The sequence below is a fragment of the Pelodiscus sinensis genome, chromosome 1, assembly GCF_052426305.1.
Source record: "Pelodiscus sinensis isolate ZL-2025 chromosome 1, ASM5242630v1, whole genome shotgun sequence".
Classification (NCBI taxonomy): Eukaryota; Metazoa; Chordata; order Testudines; family Trionychidae; genus Pelodiscus; species Pelodiscus sinensis.
In genome coordinates, this window is record NC_143052.1 from 116,941,501 (window position 1) to 116,965,563 (window position 24,063).

General features: G+C 43.4%; 1 long non-coding RNA gene across 1 annotated transcript; it reads right to left on the reverse strand.

Moving 5' to 3' along the window:
• Positions 1 to 661: 661 nt before the first annotated feature.
• LOC106731884 (uncharacterized) lies at positions 662 to 23,656 on the reverse strand. The gene is made up of 3 exons (XR_001368126.4): positions 23,553 to 23,656; positions 6,636 to 6,747; positions 662 to 2,082 (listed from the first exon to the last, which is right to left on the reverse strand). It is a non-coding gene; the product is annotated as an uncharacterized LOC106731884 (long non-coding RNA).
• Between the last annotated feature and the right edge of the window lie 407 nt (positions 23,657 to 24,063).

Genomic DNA, 24,063 nt, shown 5'->3' on the forward strand with positions numbered 1-24,063 from the left:
AGTCACTAATTAGCACCATTCCCAAATGAAATAGGCGTGAAGACTGAATTATCATTTTATTAGCTTGGAGCAAAGAACATAAGTCTGGAACCTCAGGGACAGGAACATTCTTGGGCGAAGATGGAGAAGTTTGCACAGCTGCTGCTGTTCAGTGTTAGCCTGATGGTTGACATTCTCTATCCAAAAAGCTTATGAACTTGACCCCTTTCATGAGCATTCTATTAATTTAAAACTAATTTAAAAAAAAAACTGTTTCTTTGGATTTAAATCAGAATAAAATTACACTTACAAAAAAGCACAAGTTGTCCTTACTTATTTAAGTTTACAATTTAAATGATGACTGCCAAGCAGCAAAACCTAACCCAATAATGAATTGATTCAGCCCGCCAATATAACCAAAGAGCCCCTTGGAGTCCCTTTGGATCAGACCCTCAACTTTCCCCATTTAATCTGTGAAAAACATGGGGATTTTGCAGCATGCTTAAAATATCAAATTTAAGGTGGAAGGAACAAGTTCCAGGGTCCCAAGTTCTCCAAAAAGAGTATCTGGCCAGCAGCTCCGCTCTTAAAATGAGGGCAAATTCTCTGCTGGTTGCAGCTGTGACTATATGGCAGGGGGAGAGTTGAAATCATTTGGGAAGACATGTTCCAGGCCTTTGCATTTTGACAGCACTCTTTAAAATATGGCCCATTTTTCATGTAATTATCCTCAGCTTTCTCTTGTCCCGCATGTGTCACCATCAACCTTGCGCCTTTCCTGAGCATTCTATTAATTTAAACTAAATTTTAAAAAACAGTGTGTGTTTGTTTAGATTTAAATCAGAACAAAAATTACACTGACAAATATGCATTACATCAATATGCAGTATATAAGGTCAGAAAGAGTGGGAAGTTTTTGTGAAAGGTTTTTGCTTCCTCATGCATATGTAATTCTAGCTTCAGAACAGTTAGCAAAACTGTCAACCTAGTGTCTTTCACAAGCAGTAAACGTGAATATTTTATTTTGCTTTTACAGGCAAAAGGCTTTTTTAACCTTTCAATCATAAAAAGCATGTATAGGAAAAAAATGTTATCCACTTCTTTAAAAAAATTAATACAAAAATAATTGTACATTTACCGCAACCCCAATTGCCTAATTAAATGAAGAAGAGTCATATCCCATATCCCCCAAGAGTAATGTATAAACACATATTTCACTCCAATATTAATTTTTCCAGTGATTTCAGATATACCCAAAATCTTTTAGAAAACAAGAATTATGATCTTTAACAGTCAGAGCAAATAAAAATTGGTAGAAAGAGATATCATTGATTCCTAAAATTTTAATTTGTTTTAGTCCAAAAGTTACCTACAATTCCAACAATTTTGTCTCTCCTAACTTTTACGTTTGAAAACTGTCAGAAATAAAGAATTATGAAACTGAGGCACAAAAGTTGTTTTATCAGAAGGATTGAATCCCACAGCATCTTAATTTTCCTGCACGAATATATTTTAATGTTTTGCATATTGAATCTTTTGCTCAAACTTCCAATATTGCCAACTCCATGTGTTCAAATTTCAGGAGTTAGAATCATGAAAATCTTTAATAATAATAAAATATTTAATAATAATAAAATAATTTTTAAAAAATGATAAATAATAAAAATTGGAGTTATTTGCATCTACCTTCTGGTTTTTGAGTCTTCAGCCTGAATGTTTTCTGTATTTTTTTTTCTTTTTTCTGCCACCAGGAGTTTTATCAAACTTCCTCATTTTTGTAACATTGAAAGCTGAGATTTTTCACATAATCACATGACTCTAGGAACAGGGTCTTTAAAGGAAACATAAAATATTGTACAACTGACAGTAAGATTTGACTACAAAGTAGAATAGAAAAGAAGCAAGGCTTAGTACCAAGCAAGCACTTAAATGCCTAATTTTATTACGTTGGTTTTCTTCCCCATTTCTCTTTGTGATGACTAGTCCAGTTGAACCACTTTGAACCACTAAGTTACTCTTTCAGATAATAAGGGCAGGAATCAGCAGCAGAGACGCAAATATGAAGTAGACTGCTTCACATCATGTTGTGTCCATTTGCACCATCTGAATAAAACCCAAGATGAGAGAATGGTTAATGAACTGTTTTTCCTGGAAATGTTGGCTGCAACAGAAAGTTTGCAGTACGTTGTAGTCTCATGGGGAAATGAAGGTAAAACCATGTCAATTGAAATGAATGAGGTGGATGAGCAAGTAACCTAAGGAAAGTCTAGACTAATTGGTTTTGAAAGTCTAGACTAATTGGTTTTGGTACCTATCAGCAAGTCCAGTGAATTTCACAGAACATGAACATTTCAGTGCTTTCAAATCTGCATTTTTCACCATTTGAAAAATTTGGCACACGCTAAATGGCAAATATTCTACACTGCTTTAGGCCTATCTTTTAATGTCCTAAACAGCCCAGTGAGGGTTAATAGTTTCAATGGAATAACTTGATTTAAATCTTCCAACCATTTAAAAAATGCTAGCCCCAGTCTTTCCCATAAAGATTCTGGTTAACTTCTTGTAGCAAAGCATTCATGATTTATACAACTGTGCGCTATGTTTCCCTTATACAGGCAGTCCCCGGGTTATGTACAAGATAGGGACTGTAGGTTTGTTCTTAAGTTGAATCTGTATGTAAGTCGGAACTGGCGTCCAGATTCAGCCGCTGCTGAAACTGACCAGCGGCTGACTACAGGAAGCCCGAGGCAGAGTTGCTCTGCCCGGGGCTTCCTGGAATCAGCCGCTGATCAGTTTCAACAGGCTGAATCTGGACACCAGTTCCGACTTACATACAGATTCAACTTAAGAACCCCAGGCGTCCCCAAGTCAGCTGCTGCTGAAACTGATCAGCAGCTGATTCCAGGAAGCCCGGGGCAGAGCAACTCTGCCTCGGGCTTCCTGTAGTCAACGCTGGTCAGTTTCAGCAGAAGCTGAATTGGGGACGCCTGGGGCAGAGCAGCTGGGGTGCTGCCGGGTTGGTCCAGTAGTGCCCAGAGCGGCGCTGTGGGACCACCCAGCAGCGCCCCAGCTGCTCTACCACAGGCGTCCAGAGAAAAGCCTGGTCTGCTGGGGGTGGGGGGGGCAAGGGCGCACTAGCTGCACCCCCTCCTCCCCAGCAGACCAGGGAGACGCGGGCGGCGGACCAAGACGCACCGCGGTCCCGCCGCCCGGGTCCTCCGTGGCTTTGCTCCGCGTCTCCCTGGTCTGCTGGTCTGCTGGAGGCCAGCAGACCAGGGAGACGGGGAGCAAAGCCACGGAGCACACGGGCAGTGGGACAGCCCAGATGCGTCGCGGCTGTCCCGCTGCCCGCGTGCTCCGTGGCTTTGCTCAGCGTCTCCCTGGTCTGCTGGGGGGGACTCCCCCCCCCAGCAGACCAGGGAGACGCGGAGCAGCTTTTCTCGCCCCGGAGGATGTGGGCGGCTGGACCGCGGCACATCTGGACGTCCCACTGCTCCCGTCCTCCAGGGCGAGAAAAACCCCGTTCGTAACTGTGGATCCGACATAAGTCAGATCCGCGTAACTCGGGGACTGCCTGTATTTGAAGATTGTTTAGTGATAGCGCATCAGCTATATCCCATGGCATTACTAACTAGTATTCTGCAGTCTCTTTTGTCTTTTGAACTATTGGATAACATCATATATATTTTTATTTTCATGGGTTTTCTTTTAAGTTTTTATTATCATATGCACCTTACCCATTGTGCAAAAATGGGCAGCAATTATCTAAAGTGTGCACTTACGTAGTACACTTTTCTAAGCATATAAAGTTAAAGTGCTGTTACTGATCAGCCCTTTTTGAGGATACCTTCAAAAATGCATAAGAAAATATTGTAACCGGATGTGAATTGTCATAGTTGGCTTCCTGGAAGCCAATGGCAATGTGACAATTTACACCCACTGTGCACTAGACCTCAGGTACTTTTATTGTATTTCAAATGAAAGTTATAAACCACCGAGATTATTTTCCTCCTATCAATTATATGCTGTCAACTCCCACATTTTCTTTAAAATCTCAAACTTGAAATTATTTTATTTTATCCCACCAAAATAGGAAATATGTCCAAATAAAAAGACAATTGTATCCGATATGATGTATTTAACTACAGGTTGGACCTTCCCAAAACCAGAACTCCCTCATCTGGCAACATCTGTGGTCTGGCAGGAGCATGGTGTTCCTGGACCAGGGAGTCCTGGCTGGGAGCCCCAATGACAAGAGGGCTGGTGGCTAGAAGCCCAGCTGGGCTGGGGCTGGTGCAAGAGCCCAGGTATTGTAGCAGAGGCCATGGCAGCCCCAGTAGCAGGGCCGGGGACATGGCAGTTGTGGCAGCCACAGTAGTGGGGCTGGGGCCAGAGACATGGCAGCTGCAATAGCAGGGCAAGGGCCAGAGACACAGCAGCCCCAATAGCGGGGTTAGGGTCAGGGATGCGGCAGCCCAGTAGCCCGGCGGACGAGGGGGATGGCTGGGGCAGGCAGCAGGGTGGGAAGGTGGTCTGGGGATCCAGTAGCAGGGCACCTCCTCTGGTCTGGCAAATTCCCTCATTAGGAATCAGTCAGGTCCAACCTGTATAAGGAAACCATTCAAAAATAAAATGTGGCCATGCACAAAGCAGTCTAATTCTGCATAAATTGTTTACCAGGAATGCTGCCACAGAGAGGCCATTTAATTTTGTCCTTTTTTCACCTTTGTCACTTTTTTCAGCTTTTTTTTTTTAGCAACTTTTTCATTTCAGCTCTCTAGATAATTGTTCTGTTTTGGCCAGTTAGTAATATTAGCTGAAATACCATTTCTTATCTTCAATCTTACTTCTGGCTCTTGTCCACTTTTCAGCTACTCCTCCAAGTTCTCTGACTTCTTACACTGCTCGAAGAAAGGATTTATAGAGCTTTACTGTCTTCTCCTTGCTTTTGCTGCTTTTTCAGTAGTATGTCCCGTGACTGCGTCATTAAGGAATTTTACAACTTATTGTAAATAACTATAATGTGGATAGCACGGTGCTTCAAATAAATGAGATTGATTGGAGGACTCTACTAACTTCGCTTGCAGAGATTCACAGATGTTAAGACCCTCATTATCTATATTTATCTTCTGATATCCCTAGAATACTCATCTGCTCACTAATCAATCATGTCACATAGTTTTCAGAAACAGTCAGGAGTCCTGTGGCACCATACAGACTATCAGATTTATTTGGGCACAAACTTTCATGGGTAAAAAACACTTTGTCAGATTTCAGAGTACTGCAATCCCAAGGTGTTATTTAGTGGCAGTGACAGCAAGGAATATCTCTCTTCCCCACCCTACTTGTGGAGTTGATAATGGTACGGGAACTTGTCTTCCCATTATAGGGTGGAGATTAAATTCTGAGGAATTCCTTCAATATGTCCCCTATATTCTTAAAACTTTTGTTAGTAAGGACCTGGAATTACTCTGTGTGTGTAAGTCCATCAACATTTTTATGATTCTCAGAGTGGGGTAAGCTTTTTGTTCAATTATACCAGCTGAAGTCTTGCATACCAGAGCAATGAACATAAGAAACCCTAGAGAAATGGACACACACAAATTCTATAAGGCGAAGCCTCTTTCTTCTCATGTACCTTTTTTGTGTGACAGACCACAGTGTGACATTCGCTCATTTTCATTTTAGAGTCAAAATGAAGTCTTTTCAGTCTAACTTTTCTCTAGTGTTTGTTTGATTTCTGGATTTAAACTGTTTTGTAAAACTCTGCAAGCCCATTTCTCTAAGTTGAACTAAACAACCCCTCATTGTACAGTATGAAAAAAGCCTGACGAAAGTTTTTTGGTTAGCCACCAATTTCTTCTCTTATGTTTACAGTCTCAGATTATAAAGCTATCATCCGGCATTCTCACATGTGCTAACTAATTGCTATGCAGTTGACAAAGAACACATTTACAAGTAATGTGTGGAATGTACAACCGGATATATTAATGTCAATTCACATATTACCTAGATACAGGTTTTGTTTGTGATTCGGGTTAGCAAATTAATTTCTTAATTGTTCAGCACAGAGAAACTAATAGTACAATCCAAAGCCCTTTGGAGTCAATGGAAAAACTCCTGTAGACTTAAATGGACTTTGTATCAGGTCTTTAAGGGATTGATTGTCAACCATATTATAATTCCACGTAGTGAGTCTAGGATAGCAACTTGGCCTCCCTTTGACCCGGAAGAGGAAGGACTCCCCCTTTGATTGTGAATGTGTAGGTGAATTTACCTAAAAAAATCTAGGTTAAGAGAAGATTATTCAGGATGTAAAGTCAGGCACTCAGAAGTCAGGAAGTACCATAATTAAGATTGCCTACGCAACCTTAATCCAACCCCCTCATGCTTGTGCATTATGAAACATTCTTTAATTACATGAATGATCATATCCTTTTTTTACCCCCTCCATAGGTACACAAGATGGAAAGTGCTCACTTTATAAGCAGCTATTCAATATCCCCACCACCATTGTTCAATGTGTAGCCGTAGGTCTTGTTTGCTGCACACTATTCTGAAGATAATTGTTAGTTTCCTTATGGTCTTTTCTATGGGGCTTATTGCTACTATAGTTGAGTGTTTTACAAACATTAATGATTTTATTTTCACCATACCTGTGTGACACGAGGAGGCATTATTATCCCCACTTTACTGACATTCTCCTTCACTGGACAGCCCTGATTCATCTTCAAAGTTGGTCTCTGCATTGAAAGTAGCAGGGGGTTTCTGTGGAAAAAGAAGTAAGTGATCATGTAATATGTGTTGTAATGTTTACACACATGGAGGCTAAATTAAGGTTGTATAGGCAAACCTTAATTCTAACATTTCCTAACTTTGGAATGCTTGACTTGGCAATCGTAGTATTCTTCTAATCTTTTGTGTGTGTGTATCACCTATACATATTTATTAGAAATGAAATCTGTCAGTCTGTTTGTCTGTCTGTGCAAGAACTCCTCCTAAACGATAAGAGCTAAGGCCATCAAATTTGGTAAGCCGCTTCCTCTTATCCTAACTTAAAGCAAAGTCGGGGTTTAGTTGTTCCGGGAACACAGGAAGTAGCAGGAATGGGGTTTTCCCCTCAACACAGGGCCAAGAGATGAGGGACATGATCCTCACACTCACCACTTAGGGTCTGTGAGTAGGGATGGGATACTGTAGAGTGAGTACTGGGAACAGCCACACCAGCATGAGACTGACCAGCTGAGCTGTGCCTGTTGCCGGCCAAGTCACCTTCCTGCCCATAGCTACAGGGCCTGGCCTTCCTCCTCCACCCTGCTACAGGACCTAGATTCCCCTCCCCCACACCTACTAAGGCCTGCATCCTTCCCCTGGCTGCTCCACATGGGCATGTGGAGAATTCCCCTTCCCCATTTTGAGGCTCCTACGGGTCTAGCAATTTTCCCTTCATCCCATCACTTCACCCAGAGCGTGGGGGATTCCCTTCCTCCCACCCAACCTGTGCCAATCCACCTGGGGTCTAGAGATTCCCCTCCACTCCCCCAGCGCCTGAGCAGCTCCTCTGAGGGCCTGAAGGTTACCTTCCCCACCACCCACACCACACAGCTCCTCACAGGGCCAGGCCCTCCTCCTCCCACTCTGCACTGCTCTGCCTTTGATTTCCCAACAAAACCCATCAGATCAATGCTAGGTAAATCTCCTAATATAGTATAATGAATGAGAGAGAGATGGGCCTAAACTGAAACTATAGCATCAGTAGCAACCGAACCTTTGCCTCCCCAAAGTACAGGTATGGATCTGAATCTTACAATTTGGGCCTTGATTGTTAATAGTCTAATTGGAAATACCAAACCCAAACAACCCAGAACTCTAAAGAGCAGATTTGTGATTTACAGTCAAATCTGGCTCTGAACTTCGCTGCCTGAGCTCATTTCTGAAGTCAACGTGAAGATTTTTTTAGTTGCTGGGCAGCCACTGTCCTTTAGTGTGTGTCTGAGTGCAAGACCCTTTTAAATCATTACATAGCACTGGGGAAAACTTGATTTAAACATCATAAGAACATTGCAGCAGAAACAGGGTCTCTATTGAGAAAACCAGATTGCACTGGGAAAATCAGAAACTATGCACGATGGGAAAACAGAGAGCACAAAAGGGAAACCCATGCAAGTTTTGTTAGTCATCATTAACTTATCCTGGAGATTCCACAAGGGAGAAACAAGGGAAGCATTGCTGGCACCAAGCCAACCACGGTGGCACCTATAACTTGTGGGCAGAGAGGGAACCTTCTACAGAGTTGGTGTGGAAGTGTAACTGGGCCCTGCAAGAAAGAGAGCAGGATCCAGTGCACCTGATTTGATTACCTACTGCTCAGTGAGGCTTAAGGAAAGACACCTGGGCCTTATAAAAGGGGAAACAGTCAGATGATTTGAAGTAATGTCTGCAGGCATTGTAGGAAGTAAAGAGAATGCTGCAGGGGGAAGATATAACAGGGGAAGACCTGTGAAAAAGGCTAAACTCCAAGCAAGAGGTGCTGGGAGAACATAATGACAGACACCCTAGGAAGGAGAGCCTATGCCCCAGGTTGGACTGAAGAAGAAGGCGGCTGGAACTCTGAAGGGCAGATGGACCCACAGGAAAAGAGGATCTGGGCCCAGCCTAAGATTGGGGCAATGAACTGTTAAATAGAGGACAGACCTGAGGGAGGAGGAGCCAGGCCCAGCTGAAACTAGAATGAAAACTTGGTAGGTTTGAACTTTCTTTTGAAAGACTTGTGCTAGATGTAATAAATAGAACACTGGAAGTGGAATGTTTTGAACATGTACCCTGTATGAACTATTTTAAGGCCCCAGGGCAGGTAGGACCATTTACAGGTTGCAATCCCCTTTCTATGAATCACACCACAGTGAACCTCCAGCTGATCTCCAGATAATATTGAGGAACATTTAACTTTTGTGCTCAATGCTACTGATCTGTAAGAAGCTTTGAGGTATGTAATTCCACTTTGGTATATGTAATGCAGGGGAGCGCTTGACTCAAAGAATGGGAATCTGCCAATTTAGGTACACTTGCTCTGAAGTGCCACTCTACACATTGTACCCTTGAGCACTAGTAAAGATTTTAATGCGCAATATTAGAGGAAGACAAAGGCCTGTATGAACTCACTATCTATTTGATGTACGCAATGCTATCTATCTACCAACTCCAGTCTGACCATTATAGGCAGTTCCATTTCCTCACATCCACTAAAAAAGCTACACGATGTTAAACAGAGATAAGTAAGTTTGAGACAGTCATTTTGTTTATTATATTATCTCTTCCTTACTGTCATCACCTGATTAGATTTTTGGGGGGTCATTCTAGCCTAGTTCTGAGATCAAATACTTTGAGCTAAATCCATGAGGGTCAATGTAGAAGCTCTGATCCTGTGTTAGTGATGAAAAAACCATTTGTCAAGCCACTAATGCAGTGGCATGTATAGATGGACTGTCTCATCTGAAAATACCAAGCCACCTAATGGAATCTAAAATTACCACAGTTGTTTTCAAAAGTGATGAACGGAGGCAGACAGTTAGCAGACAATACATACTGTTCAAGGACATACTTAAACAATAGCTGTGAATTACATTCTGCTTCATTACAAAGAAAAGAGCTGGATTGTCTTTGTCAAATGGAATTTTCCACTACCATGCCCTATTTAAAAGGCACCAAATAAAATTTGCCTGTCGAAAAAAAAATCTATTTGTATTTTCAGCCCCTCCACCTCAAAATACTCTATTGAAAATGTCCTCCATTTGTACAGCATCACAAGCCTTCTCTTTGGAAATGGTTCATTTCCAACTATTTTATTGTAAAAGAAAGCCTCTGTCTCACGTGTTGCGATGGACTGGTGGGCATGCTTCAAAGAGCCCAGGAGTCAAGGTCAGTGTTCCCTGTAGGCTGTGCGCTTGTGTGGCCACTTAGGAGAGATTCCAATGCCGCCCAGCTGATTAGCCGAGCGCCCACGGCTAGGTTGTGTTTCTATTAGTGGTGCATATTCGCACATGCCTTGGTACACATAACAAATTTATTCACACAAATTTATACACACATGGATGGAAAAGATTAGAGGGAATATTGGTCAGGGGGATTAATTTGCACCATGGCCTAGCTATTCACACCTGGAACAAATCATGAATCTATTTCTCTTAGCATAATCCATCCAGGATTCATTTGAGCAGTACTTAGATCGCCTTTTCCATCAGGTTCCCTGCTGATGAAGTGTAGGTACAGCAATAAAGATCTCCTGTTCCGCAGAACATCTTCCATCTCTTTAACAATGTCTGTCCCTAAGCAAAACAGCTTTTATAATCTTTTAAAAGATTGTCTTGCCTTGCAGCCCTCCAGCCAGAGTGTAGATACCTCCAAAAGGTTGAGCTACACTTAGGGCACCATTTCAGATTTTGGTGGGGAGAAGGATCTGTCCATGCCACAAGCAGAATGAGGGCATGGGGGGACCAGACTGAGGAGAATGGCTTCAGCAGTGTTTCTGAACATGCTCAGTGCAAGCCAAGCAGCAAATGGGGATAGGACCAACCCATTCTGCCCATACACACTCATGCACACACCCTTCCTTCCTTCCTTCCTTCCTTCCTTCCTTCCAGAAGCTATTAAGGCACTTGAAAACTCTCATATTTTTTATCAGATAATTTTGGAATTAGCTGACAGAGGGACTGTATCTAATTCCTAAATAAAAGAAAGAAAATTAAATAAATATTAGAGCTGAGTGTGTGTCTAATATTCTGACATTTGTGGCAAGTCACTTATGGGACACATGCTGGTTAGGTTTAACATTTTAATGTATATTCTTACTTTGCAACTAACTCTGCAGAGAGAGAGAGTATCAGGACTCATCCTGGGTTCTATCTCAGAAGGGGAGCGGAGTTGAGTGGGTTACAGTATGGGGCAGATACCAGTGTTCCCTCTAAGATTTTCCATCCATGAGCAGAGTGAGTTTTGTCTTATGCACCAATATTGAAGTCATGTGCACTTGTTCAGATGTGTGCCACTGTGGTACCCAAGAGTATGTCTACACTTGATTCCTCCTTCGAGGGAAGAAAGCAAATGCAGCTGAGCGAAATTGCAAATGAAGCGTGAATTTGAATTTCCCATGCTTCATTTGCATAATCACGTCCGGGTGCTATTTTGAAATACCCTATTTCGAAAAAAGAAACGCTGTCTAGATGCGGTTATTTCAAAAGAAAACCCTTCTTACGAAATAACCCTTAAAACTCATTTTATAAGGAGTATTTCGTAAGAAGCGCTTTCTTTTGAAATAACCGCATCTAGACAGCATTTCTTTTCGAAATAGGGTATTTTGAAATAGCGCCCGGATGCGATTATGCAAATGAAGGGTGGGAAATTCAAATTCGCGCTTCATTTGCAATTTCACTCAGCTGCATTTGCATTCCTCTCTAAAAAGAGGAATGCAGCATAGACACCCTAAGTTATAAACCTCTCCCTTTCCTCTACTGTCCTGACTCCTGCCCTTCTGTCTCCCATCAGCTCTCCTGGCACTTGCCCCACCTGTCCATCCTCTCTGACCCCTGCACCTACTCTTCCCTTTCCCCTTGTGCCCATCCCTCTTCTAGCGTCCCTCTCCTAACACCTCCCTCTACCCACCTGCCCGCCTCTCTCCTCTGCCCTCTGCCACTCATCCCTCCCCTCCAATTCTGTCCCCATGTCTGCTCTTGTGCTTCACCTCCACAATCCCTGTGGCACCTTCACCTTCCCTTACTCCTGCAACTTCCTGGCACCTCCCACCTCCTTCACTGCTCTTGCCCTCCACCTCCCTGGTGCTCACCCCTCACTACCCTCTGCCCCAGTTCTCCTCACACCCCTCTGCGCCCTCACACATGACTTGTTCCAACCCACACCTTTCTCATGCCGATCCCTCCTTTCAAATCCTCTTCTCCCAGCACCTACTCCTCCCCTCCTCTATTCCTTCCTCTTGCCCCCATTGCTCTTCCCCTCTCCTCTCCCAGCATCACCCTGTCCCCTCCCTTCTCCCACTTCCACTGACACCTTCCTATTTCTCCCCACCCCAGATCCTCGTGCCCTTTCCCCTCATTGCCTCCTCTTGGCCCCCTGGCATTTGTCTCTCTTCCATCCTGCCCCTTGGTGCCTTCCTTTTTTTCCTCCTGCCTGGCTTCTCCTCTCCCGTTAGCACAAGCCCCTTCCTTACTTCACTCTCACCTTCCCCTTAGTTATTCCCCTGCCCCTTCACTTACCTACTGCCATCCTGACACCTGCACTTGCCAGGCAGGGTAGCATGGTGGGTGGCTGCCCTGTGTGGCGGGACGAGTCAGGGCTGTGGTGCTATTTTTAGTACTGTGGCCTCAGCCCAGGAGCAGCTGCACCATGGCCTAGCTCCAGTCCTGACACACAGGGCAGCACTTCTCATGTGCCAGGACTCAAGCCAGGGCCACAGTACTATTTTTGGTATGGCGGTCCCAGCCTCAGCAGCCACCATGCAGCCACAGCCACAGCTGCTCCCAGGGACTGGGCCACACAGTGGGCAGCTGCCCCATGTGCCAGGTCACCGTGCTATTTTTAGTTCCATGGCCCAGGTTTCACTCCGGTAGCAGCCACACAGTCCGTATGATGGCTGCTCCTGAGGTGGGCAGTCAGCCACCACACGACCCTGCCCCCAGGAGCAGCTGGGGCCGCAGCTGCACAGCTCTGCTGAGGGGGTGGGCGGGAATGAAATTCTTGGTGCGCAGGTACACACCAGGGAAGCCTGGCAGATACATTTGCATTTTATATAATAAAATCAGAACAGACCTACTGGGTCAGACCAAAGGTCTATGTAGCCCAGTATCCTGTCTGCAGACAGTGGCCATTGCCGGGTGCTTCAGAAAGAATGAGCGGAAGCGGATCAGCGGGCAGCGTGAAACTGCCACTCCTCTCTGGCTATTGGTGTGCCATTCTACTCCTCCTCTTGAGTCCTCTGGCCTGCAGGCTTATGCTGCTTGCCAGCAGCTGGGCATAGCCCACAGGGGGCCAGCCAGGGATGGGTCTGGCTGCAGGAGCCAATGGCAGCAGGGGCGGATATAGGGCAGGGCGAACGGGGCGACCGCCCCAGACCCCGCACTTCAAAAAGCCCTGCGCATGCGCCGTGGCAAAGGGGGGGCCCCGCGGAATTACGCTGCCCGGGGCCCCGCAAAACTGTCATCTGCCCCTGAATGGCAGCATGCAGCTTCTAGGGCATGACAAAATTTGGGGCAATACACAAATACTACTGTTTAGTTTGTGTATCGGTAGGGATGGTCCTGTTTTGAAGCTATTGGCTGATTATCTATTCATGCACTCTTAAGACCCAGATGGATTAAAGCAATGACAGTCAAATTCATGCTTGTGAGACAGACTGGTTATGAAACTACAACCACAGGGGGAAAAAAGCCTCTTAGTGTCATCTGAAGAACTGTTCACCTAACAAAGTCTTTGTTAAAGTTGGGGTGATTGCTGGTAAGCTCAGTCATATGCATGTCGGTTCTTTTATTGTTTCAGTGTGTTTTCTCTGCAATCCATTTACCTTAAGAATAAACATGGCAACTGAACTATGGCAGCTAGGCTGCATCTAGACGGCAAGCCACCTTTCGAAAGAGGCTTTTTCGACAGATACTTTCGAAAAAGCTTCTTTTGAAAAAGAGCATCTAGACTACAATCAGTACTTTCAAAAAAGCAAGCTGCTTTTTCGAAAGAGCACCCAGGCAGTCTGGATGCTATCTTTCATAAGAACATAACATAAGAACATAAGAACAGCCGTACTGGGTCAGACCAAAGGTCCATCTAGCCCAGTAGCCTGTCTGCTGACAGTGGCCAAGAGCAGGTGCCCCAGAGAGGGTGGACCGAAGACAATGATCAAGCAATTTGTCTCCTGCCGTCCTTCTCCAGCCTCTGACAAACAGAGGCCAAGGACACCATTTTATCTCCTGGCTAATAGCCTTTTATGGACCTAACCTCCATGAAATTATCTAGCTTCTCTTTAAATTCTATTATAGTCCTAGCCTTCACAGCCTCCTCTGGCAAGGAGTTCCACAGGTTGACTACACGCTGTGTGAAGAAGAACTTTCTTTTATTAGTTTTAAACCTGCTACCCTTAATTTCATTTGGTGTCCTCTCGTTCTTCTATTTAGTTTGCATTACGTAGCGCCTTTTTTCGAAAGAGCACTTTCGAAAAAAGGCATTATTCCTCGTGAAATGAGGAGTACCGCCGTCGAAAGAAAAGCCAGATTCTTTCGATTTAATTTCAAAAGAACACGGCTGTAGTCTAGACGCAGGTGAAGTTTTTTCGAAAAAAGGCTACTTTTTTCCCAAAAACCCTGCAGTCTAGAAACAGCCTTACACTGTACAGACGCTGAGGAAAAAAGTAAAGCAGGCCTGCTTTGGGCAATTTGACTGTGATAGGGAATTCGCAGAGAAATAGGCAGCTTGAAAATGCCCCAGTCAAGATGGGGAAGGGACAGTGGGGGGAGAAATACAAGTCTCTTCTACTCAACAATATGTGGATTTTGGGTGGGAGAAGGATGGATGGCCATTGCTAGCCTCCTCTCAAACTATACAATAAAGAGTTCTGCAGAGGAAACAGGAGTCTGCACCCACCTTGCTTACATGAGGCAATGAGTCAGAAATTAGTTTATTAACAGAGTGATTAGCAAGTGATTAAGATAAAAAAGGACTGTCAGGATGTTTCCTAAAGTTATATGATCCATTCCAACCTTGGTAAGTAAGTAGCTCAAATAAGTGGCTCCTTTTTTATGCCACGGACCGGCAAACCCATTCACAAAGTTTTGGTAGACCAGTAACATTTTATTTGCATATTTGCCTATCCATTATGCAAATAACAAATATGCAGATATGCAAATAAATGTTACCTGTCCACCTAGTCCCAACTCAGCCCCTGCTCCCCAGTGCCTAACACCTTTTGACCTTCACCCCTACACCCATGTCCTTTATCCTCTTAACCTCTGACCCCTACAGCCCATGCTAACACCCTCTTGCTCTGTGCCCCCGCCATGCCCTCACCTCAAACCCTTTTGCCCTTTGACTCCCACCCTACCCCTGCACTCTCCCGAGTGAAGCTGCCCCCACTAGGAACCATGGCTATTACCGCCGTGCAGGCAGGGGGAGCGGCAATTGGCGGCATGTGCACTCCCTCCTCCTTCACAGTACCTCCCTCTCCGAGTTTGTTTGCGACCTCATGGGTAGAGGCGGGAGTGGGGGAATGTGGAACCCCGGTTGGGCCGCCATCTTACGTGGAGGGAAAGAAGCGCTTCCTGTTCTGCCGCCTCCTGCTGCCTCCTCAGCCTCAGTGCCGCCACTGGGCAAAATCTCCAGAAATTGCCGCAGCCTGTCAGCCAGCAGTTAATGGACTGGCACTGGTCCACGGACTGGCAGTTGGGAACCACTGGCCTAAGTGATTGTATTTTGTAGATTTTTTTCTACAATTGTTTCAAATAACTGTATTCAAGAGGAAGCAAAAAAAAGTTATCAATATCTTTTTGAGAAGATAGCTGTTTTTTAGATGAAAGAAATGCAACAGATCTAATCTACCTGAATCTCAGTAAGTTCAATCTGAGAAAAGCTTAGTTAAACTGAAGAGCATGGAGTTTAATACAAGAACTGAAAGGTGGATAAGAAACTGATTAAAGAGGAGACTCCAACAAGTCATATTGAAAGGTGAGCAGTTATGTTCCTCAGGAATCGGTCCTGAAACCAATTTTATTCAACATTTTCATTATTGACCTTGGCACAAAAAGTGGATGTGTATCAATAAAATTTGCAGATGATGTAAAGTTGGGAGCTATTGCCCATATGCCACATAATGTGTAAATGTATACAAAGGCAGAGGTTTGCTGTGCAACTTTCAATATATGGAATGCTATATACCAGCTCCTGTGGTTAAGTCTGATCAACTCAGCATAGCTTTGCTTTGTGTCAAATAAAGGAGCCTGAGTGATGAGACTGGGCTCAGACTGAATTCTTGGGGAACGAGTGGAAGAGGTCTCAGGGGAACCCCAACATAGGGGGCCACAATGGCTAGTGTAACATAGCTTTGTCTTCCTCAACACGTAGCTGTGTTGTTTTGTTTCATAGCCGAATAAGAGCTAAAGCATGATAGTTATCTTCTTGTAAAATCCTAAACTGAGACGAGACATTTGTAGTGTTTACTGTGTGATTAGCTAGGAGAGGTCAGCACTATAATTTTGCCTGGTTGACTTTGCCTCATTTACCTCCCAGTAAAACTACAGTACCTTGTCTCCTTATGTTTTTACAGTGGAGTAGTTAACGCATGTTAGTTATTCCATGCTAAAACACACCTTTTTTGTCAATAAAGACAAAGTATTAGGGCATCATTAGGTTCACACCCTGCAAGAATTAGACCTGTCTGTGCTACCAAGGAACTCCTGTGTATTAGGGAAATCTATTGTTGCCCTTTGGAGCAGCTTTCCAGCTGCTTAACATTGCCCGAGTACACTGCGAAGTGGCCACCTGAGTATTGGGTCCTGCCTTTCAAATATTAGGTGCTAAAGAAAATAATCTTGGCACTTTGTTGTATTTTCCTATTGAGCTTTTTCAAGCTAAACACAAACTTGACAGACTCCTCCCCTCCCCTTCTCCCCCGAGGTTGGTCCTTCTGGACAAAACAAAAAGAAAATAGTTTGCTCTGCCCAGTGTAGGCTGCAAACTAGACAGCCTTTGTGCTTTTATTTTGGTTAGCAGCTTGGACTCCACAAATAACCCGAACAAATATTATGCCTTAGATCATTTCTAGAGGAAAAACTTCCAAAGCAAGCAAAGAAACAATACACAACAAATCTTCTCATGGAAAACTAACAGCCAATTAATTATCCTCTCAAAATGATAGATGATCATTTTGAGGCATTTTGCAAAAACAAGAAGTACAAGTCCTATAGATTTTTAAATCAGGAAGTGAGAGAGGGAGGGGAGAAGGGAAATATGAAGCACAGTAATTTGAACCGGATTCAGCCCACCTGTGCTATGTATATAATGTAATAAATAAGGAATGATTTATACCGTCCCATGCTGCATAAGAGCCCTTTAATTTTGCACACTTAAATTTTGTATAACATACCAGTGTCACACTTTATAGGAAGTATTCCATGTCTTTGGTACAAGAAGTGAAGTTGTGTGGATAATAAATATATTCAACTTTGACTTCTACATCATTTAGCCCAATGTGGAATTTTAGGCTGTTCTCTCAGGATCCGGCTGCAACATATCTGTAGCAAGTCAAATAAACAATAATACCCCTGTGTTGTTGCAAGTTCAGCACCTCTTTAAGATTCATTATGAGGACTGCTGATCTATTACCAAAACATAGCTTCACACGTTATCACTTGAGCAGCCATCATCTGAGCTCAGTCACTGCTTCCTTAAAATAACTGAATTTTAAAAATCAGAGGGGTAGCTGTGTTAGTCTGAACCTGCAAAAGCGGCGAGGAGTCCTATGGCACCTTATAGACTAACCGAAGTGTTGGAGCATAAGCTTTCGTGGGCAAAGACACACTTCATCAGATGCAACATGCATCTGACGAAGTGGGTCTTTGCCCACGAAAGCTTATGCTCCAACACTTGGTTAGTCTATAAGGTGCCACAGGACTCCTTGCCGCTTTTGTAAATTTTAAAAAGGAAGGGAGCCAAAGTTTATTTACTGATCAGGAGAGTGAGCTCATTCTATGAATTAATGTTGGTGGTTTACTTCCAGAGCGCAGGAAATTTTTATTTGATAGACCCTGCTCCGTTCCTTATACTGTCACTTGAAAAGAGCTACCCAAATGCATATCCATTCTGACTCTTGAAGAAAATAGGAAAGGGCTTAGTTTTGCAGCCGGTGGAGGAGTGCACTCTCCAGGAGCTTGATACCTTCTCCAGCAATCATCACCAGTCCCCATTTCATGTTCCTGGATCCACGACAATGACTGAGGAAAAGTTTGTGGCGTATGTGCAGTAGTGTTTCCAGCATATGCTGCTTGTTTGTTTGGCATTTTGGCATGAACTATTACAACATGGGAGGTTTATTGTGTGATAAATTCCAATAACTATTGTTAGTTGCTAGAAAGAAATCTTGGAAAAGTTAATGGAGATTAAACAGTGTCATTAAAAACTGTAATATTTACAGTGAAAAAAATCTAAAAAATGTCTCAATCTCCTTGTCTTTTCCTAGCCCTACCCATCACCTTTTTAAAAGTTTGTTCCTTGTTTTGTTGACTTTTCTTTCTTTTTCTGTTAAAACCAGAAAAAGTCTGGAAAATGATGCAAGGCAGTGTCTTGCTCACAAAACAGTTTGCTCCTCATGTTCTCTGGCTGCTGACGCGAACGAAGTTTGGATGGTATTTACCAGTCTAATGATAATGCTACCATATTGCTGTATCTTATCTTCCACCTGTGCAAATGTGGTGCTGGGGCTAACTGAACTTCCTGCCTCTCCAGTGTTTAACAGAACCATTGAAATTAGAGAAGGAAAAGACTATTTATGTCACTTCTAGTCTGTTCCAGAAGGCCAGTGCTGGATTGTTCTCAGTCTAACTTCTAACATCTCAACCCAGAAGCTGACGCAGTACCCTGTCACTTAAATCTCGACCAATATATGTACATTGGGACTGGACTTATATCAGTGGTGGACAACCTGCACACCTGGGCCACATGCAGCCTATCAATGGTTTATGTGAGGCCCATGAGAGATTTTCTTTACCATGCCCTGTGCACAGGATTGCCAGATTCTGCTGGTATCTGTCCATGTACTTTTTTCATACCGGTATTACTAAAATGACATGCACATGGGCACGTAGAGGCTACGTCTACACTACGAGTTTTCTTTGCAAAAAATATGCTAATGAGAGATTCATTTGCATGAGTTGTGATCTCATTTGCATATTTTCTGCCGATCCATTTTTGTGCTGGTTTTTTTGCACAAAACAAGCAGTATGGACATTTTTCTTTTGTGCAAAAACCCCTTTTTCCGCAAGATCGGTATACCTCCTTTTTGGGGGCATAAGGATCTTGCGGAAAAAGGGTTTTTTGCGGGAAACTAAAACGTCTGCACTGCTTGTTTTGCGCAAAAACCCCAGTGCAAAAACAGATCAGCAGAAAATATGAAAATGAGATTGCAACTCATGAAAATGAGTCCCTGATTAGCATTTTTTTGCTGCGAAAACTTGTAGTATAGACATAGCTGAAGTGAGATGCTGGCTGATTGCACACAGCATTGACTGTGAGAGCCACACACTCCCTCTACATCCAATCAAAGCACTCTGTAAATTCTAGATATGCGATTGCAGTTAGCAGAGCTACCCTATCCTGGGAGACCTTATTGGTTACGACAGTCTTGTGGCCCACTGAGATGAAGAAGGGCCACTCATCTGGTCCATTCACTAGCCTGGTTTTCCCATTACTGTTCTATATAGAGGATTGATTAACAAGTGGAGCCGCAGCTGAAAGGCTAAGTAGAGAGGAAAGCAAACTGCAGGAGCTGGAAGCAGATAGAGAGAAAGGAAACACTGGTGCAAGTGAAGCACTTTAATGAAGGCAGAGCTGGGCAACACTGCGTCTAGTGCTGCTTCCTGTCCCTCACAGAAGATGGGGAGCTAGCCTTGACTTGCTTGCATGGCAGGCCATAGCCTGCTGTCACAGTACAATAAAGCATGAATTGGTGAAAGGAGGGAGTGTGATTTATTCTTTTGGGAGCAGAAAAAACTCACCGAGAACTATGACGTTGTTAATAATTTTTAATCAAAAGCATGCAAAATTCTTGGTAGCCACATAAACCAAGAAGAAACTGTGCATATTGAAATGCATTTTGCTGTGAAATATTGTGGGTATTAAAAAACTTCAGATGAAAATTAGTGTTGAGTTCAACTGGACAGAAACCTAGAATGTTCTTACATAAAGCCCTGGGAAGTTAAAGTTTGCATGATTCCTGTCTCCTTCTGTAATCCAGAAGGCAGAACTGGTTAATTTGTGTTTGTACTATACTGCTGCCTTTAAAAAAAGTCAAACGAGAAAAAAAGATTCTTCAACTGAGCCCTGATCCTGAAATGTGCTGGTGTCTTCTGGAAGGTGCTAAGTGCCTTCCATTTCTACTGCGCCTGATTCTCCTCTCACCTACACTGATATAAATCAGGAGGAATGCCAATGCCCCTATATTGAGAGAGAGAGAGCTAGGCCTACTGACTTCAAAATGAATGGAGAATGCTCAGAACTCCACAATATCTGTCCGCAGTCCTTAAACTGTGAATATTTAAGTATGGCACAGACATGGTTTTAATTAAACTACTAGAGGTAACATTTTCAGAAGTGCCTAAATCCCATTTTCAAAAGTGCCTTAGGTGCTTTTGAAAATTTTGCTGCATAACTCTTACAATGGTATGGTGCGTCTCCTTTTCTTAATAATCCAAAATTGTCAAAATCTCATTACTGAGATTTAATGAGAGTCTTACCAACTCTGATGCCATCCTGTCCCATTGGTTTGAATGAGAGTAGATTTAGGTCCCCAGGGTTAGATGAGGGACACAGAAGTCCAGATTCTCCTCTCAGCTGCACCTTTGTAACTGTAATGACCACCATCTTGGAACAGATGCTAGGAGCTGAACAGATCTAGACATGACATGAACTGCTATAGCTTGAATAAAAGGCTATGCAGCTGAAGGCTCTAGCAGACAGGATCCATGCTGTGGATCAGGCATAAAGCAGAATATTTAACACATAGTAGCCTGTGGGTTACCTAAAAATAGGGTGAATTATGGAGTTACTCCATACGTCTTTGTCTTTATTTCCTAGAGTTTTATACTTGGTTTCTATCCAGACGTTTATGAAGTTACACTGCTGTAAATGAGAGCAGAATCCAGCTCCATATCCATCCAGCATTAGGGCAAGAGACATGAACTGGTAGATTTTACTCCTATTGCATTCTCTCTTAACTTGCTATGTAACTGTGCCAGTCACTTAACTTTGCTGTGTCTCTATATTTTGAGCATGTTAAATAAGGACAACAACAATTCAGTTTACATGCCTTGAGTTCTTCTGAATAGAATTGTCATATCAGCATGCAGCAGTACTATGATACTGCCATACCTTGACTTTCTAATCTGAGGATTTCAAACTGCATTAATTACTGGCAAGATACGACCAACACTGATCAACCCACTCTCATGGGGTTTCATGCTGTTGTTTATACTCCACAGTAAAAGTTACTTATGTTCTTATGTCATTATCTCAAGTACAAAGGCTAAGCAGGGTTCCTAACAATCAGGTCTTTATGGATCGAAAGACCATGGTGATGGGAGAGGACTATCGTGTTTCTGATATGAGGGGATTAAGATAACTCCAGCAGTTGGATAGTCAGTGCCAGACAAATTCCGTTTGTCAGATGAAATAAGTTGATTTCTGATGTAGAAGGTCATGTGGGTCATTTTTATCTTCAACATTAAAAACGCACTGTGGAAATCAGACCATAAATCTATGTCCAGAGCAGTGTAACACTGCGTAACTAAAAGACATAACATTCAGTTTCTAAAGTATAATGTAACTAGTATATTGACTCAGAATTGCTTGGGTCCTTAACTCAATCAAGTTGGTTGTTTGGGGATTTTTGGAAAATAAAAGGAAGGTGTAAATGCTTTATTTAAGTGATTGCAATTTTCAAAAATACAGTGTTACTTTTATGGAGTTAATTTTTATTTCAGATTTCTTTTAAAAGGGATTGTTACAATTTTTCCATTTAATTGGTTTTTAGCAATTTTTTTAGAATGAGAATTACATCAAGTGTATTTTTTCTTCATCTATGAGTCTATGATCCCTATGAACTCTTATCATTTCCCCAGACAGAGTCAGGAATGCAGCAAATTGTTGACTTTCCTCTCGCTCTCTGATAGTGACAAAGAGGTACAGACAGCAACATCTCTGTATGAATCTGAGGGGGAGGGGGAAGCTTGAGGTCCCCTTCCCCCAACCCTCCCTAGGGTCACAGCTGTGGCTCTGAACAGACAGACAGAAACACAAACTGTCTAAAATATATAGTAGACTAGAAGATTTACCTGGCATTCCTTGCGTCCTTAATTCAATTATATTTTGGTTTTTTAAAAATGTACATGCTTCATTTAAATTATTGCTCTGGGGTAGGGCTGGGGATGAGTAGGCAGGCAGCCCTGTGGAGAGAGGACAATCCAGCCCTCTCTCACCACAGCAGCTTCAGCCAGATGAGAAATGCCTCTCCATGACTACTGCAGCTCCAGGGAGCACAGCCTGTGGAAGAGGCATGTCTCCCAGCTGGGGCAGGTCCAGGTTCAGCTGCCCCCTGCACTTCCCAGCCAGAGTGAGGAATGCAGAAAACGATGTACTTTCCCCTTGCTCCCTGAGGAAGGGGAACAGCCAACAATGTTCCTGTACAAATCGAGGGAAGGGGCAATGTAACCCCACTTCCTACAAGGTGCCTAGAGGGTGGGAGGCATAGAGCTGGGGCAGTCCCATATGAGGAGCACCTGCAACCAGCCACTTTCACAGTCACTTTCCTGGTGATTGTCATTTTTCTATACAGTTTTATGAGAATCAATCCTATTCCAAGCACATCCCATTTTCTGGCACAACCAAACTCTGACCTTGATTTGAGTTATAATAAGAGGAAGCTACATACTGAATGTGGTAGTCTTTGCTCTTACTGTTTAGGAGGAGTTGTGGGACAGACAAACAAACAAACTCTTCCAAATATATAGCAGATTAATATGGATGTCTCTGCAATAATCTCTACATTTTCATGAATTTGTTTTTCCAACATGATACTGTTCCAATTGTCTTGACCTCTGAGTTGTTTTCCAAATGTTGTCTATGAAACAGCATATTTTACATCAGTACCAAAATCATTGTGGGCAGCTGTACCACAGGGGAAGAACAAACACATTTAAAGAGAAAGATCTAAACATAAATCATTTACTACTGCTGTTAAAAATCAACTGAAATTTGTGCCTTGAATGCAACAAGATTTTGGCAGGAAAGATGCTTCGCCAACTTTTGGAAAAAAAGAGTTCCTTATTTAATTAAAATGGCCATGTTCCAACAGTGGTTCCTTCACATTTTCTTGTCTTTGGCCAATACAAATAAATAATCATATTAGAGAGTGGTTTCTGGCCGGGGTGGGCAATAATTTTTAATGGGGGCCACTCCAAGATTTTGGAAAATGATCAAGGAGGTCAAGAACTTCTGTGGAGGGGGCATAGGGTGTAGAAGGGATAGAGGGTGCAGGGGAGAGTGTGGGGTCTGAGAGGGAATTTGGCTGCAGGAGGGGGTTATGATTTGGGCCAGGAGCTTAGGGAGCAGGATCCAGGTGGGGTTATGAGTGCAAGAGAGGATTCTGGCCTCGGGGAGGGGTGCAGGAGAGGGTACAGAGTCTGGGAGGGAGTTGTGGCCTGGAGGAGGTAGGGAGAGGAGATACAGAGGGTTTGGGTAGTGGCCTGGGGCTGGCAGTTGGGGTGAGAGAGGAGGTGGGGTGCCAGAGGTATGCTCTGGCGGGGGGTGCTTACCTAGGTAGTTCTCAGCCAGTAGCTCTGCAGGTACTTGAGACAGACTCCATACCTGTGCGCTGGGCAGGCTGCTCCACGTGGCTCTGCTCCAGCACAGGGAGGACAGGAAGGAGGAGGCTTTATTCACTGCCTCCTCCTTCAGCAAAATTTCTCAGCTCCTATTGGCCACAAACTGTCCAATGGGAGCTTGGGGATTTTGTTAGGGGGCAGGAACACCGTGCAAAGCTTTCTCCTCCCTGCCCAGCTTGCTGTTTAAAGTGGCTGCAGTTGCTCTCTAGGAAGCATGCTGGTGAGGCAGCCATGGGCTGGATTCTTGCCCACTCCTGACTTATGGTGATAAAAGTATATAACAAACTCAGACAGTAGTATGTGTATGTACTATACACAGACTTACCGTGCTCACAACAGAAATCTTTCTAGCATTTTAAAAGTTTTTTACTGGTTTGAGAGAAACTTTTTATTTGCATAATATGGAGTAGTGGATGAACATAATAAGAACTTTCAAACAGAA